Consider the following 2,023-nt stretch of genomic DNA (forward strand, 5'->3'; position numbering starts at 1 on the left):
ATGAGAAACATGTCATTGTCAATTTCCCTGGAGAAGGAATGCTCTCTGTAATATTAAGATGCATTAATGGAGTCAAATCCACAATATCCCAGATACTGTTTATCCTATGATATCAAGAAAATAAGCTTTTCAGAGAAGACAGTGTCTGTTTATGTGTGTGTTGACAACAGTATGGTAATTAAATCGCAGTAAAATCCTTCAGAATGGTATAATGTTGGCCCGCACAGGTTTAAGACGTTGATACAGATGGGCACATTTTGCATTCTTAACGGATAACTTATTTGATCATTTTTAGGTTTAACAGAAAATTAAATGCCAGCAATCTTTTTAAAATGTGCAATTTTAAGTAAAATACAAGTCTTCTGGCTCTGTCACACAGTGACATATAGCATCAGAGTAAACTGACAAACATGCTGGTGCAATGCCCGGCAAGATAATTGTGCAACATTTTCTTAGATCCACTCTATGTTGGGACTCATTTGCCTTTAAATATATTTTTTATTAACTCAAATCATGTAGTTTTCAGTGAGGCTATAATTATTATTATTTATGCACATTGTTTGTTGCTGTGGTTTTGTTTTGTTTTTTTTCTTTTTGCAGGTGTCGAAGCACACTTCAAATGTGTTGTTTTGTGGTTTCTCTCTTCTTTCTCTTCTCTACTACTACCTCCTTCTTTCATTTTTTTACTTGTTTCTTCATCCTTCTCCTTTTCTTTTCTATTTTRTTTTCCATCTCCGTGTCCATTATATCAAAATGATCCTAATACAGTTTAAATGTACTGTATATCAAGTGGAGCATCATGGTGAAAGCCATATGCTGCACTTGTGAAAGGAAAACTGTTGGGCCTCACCTTGGCTCTCAGACATTAATTCTGAGTTTCACTTTCACAGGACGTGGGGGGGGGGGGTAATTATGCAGATTTTTGGCCCAATTTTGCCCTTCTGACCATCTTAAGGGCATGTTGATTATCGTAACGGCTCTACCGACCGCTCAAATCGGGTATAATCAACATGTTGGACTGTCTTGGGCCGATATCGCAGTGTGTGGGGTGTTCCAAGGACAAACAAAGTTGCAGCCTGTTGAATGTGACGTTTAGCCAATCTGAAAGCAATTCACAATACTAAAGACAAAACAGCTGCCATGACACCTGAGAAGGTCTGGTGGAAGCTGGAGACGTCTTTTTTTAACAGTCAACAAACTATCGCCTCTTTGTCAGCCATGTTTAATTTCTCTGAACACACATTTGCTCACAAGAAGTTTTGCTAGACTTCCTGTCTGACATCTAAATGTTTGTGAGTTTGTTAGTGTGCAGTGTGTTGCATTTGCGATGTGGCTGTACTCCACACACTGTAGGACCGACCTGTTACATCAATGATTTTTTACTGTCATGTGTGGGCTCTTAATCTTTGGAAATCAGCCGAAAATTTAAAAATCTGACCGTGTGAACCAGGCTTAAGTTGTGTTTCTGACTTACATGGTAAATGGATTGTACTTAGRGCCTTTCTATCCAACCAGGATACTCAAAGTACTTTACACTACAGTAAACTCATCCACCCATTCACGCAGCACTTTATTAGGTCTCTACAAAGCTAACATGTACAAATCATCTATGAAGACTAGTCAGTGTTTTAAATCACATTCATACACTGATGGGACACACATCAGAGGCAGTGGGGGTTCAGTGTTTTGTCCAGTGACACTTCGACATGTGACTGAATAGCAGGGAATCAAACTGCCAACTCTCGCATTAGTCATAAGTTATGTTTAAGCTAAAGTTACTCACAGATTATATTTTCTTTCAGCTCATTAGGTATACAGTGTGTATATATCCAGGATATACCCCACCTCTTACTGCTGGATGTGGGCAGCAGCCCCCATGACCCAGAAATAAAAGATAATGGACTGAAGGTTGAATGGATGCATGTTCAAAAGAGGCTTCCAGTTGATTATTCTTTTTTCATCTTCAACATATGCCAGCCTGTTACATATTTTTTTTACATTGGCATAAGTTGACTAAAATATT

This window comes from Austrofundulus limnaeus, unplaced genomic scaffold (assembly GCF_001266775.1).
Source record: "Austrofundulus limnaeus strain Quisiro unplaced genomic scaffold, Austrofundulus_limnaeus-1.0 Scaffold619, whole genome shotgun sequence".
Classification (NCBI taxonomy): domain Eukaryota; kingdom Metazoa; phylum Chordata; class Actinopteri; order Cyprinodontiformes; family Rivulidae; genus Austrofundulus; species Austrofundulus limnaeus.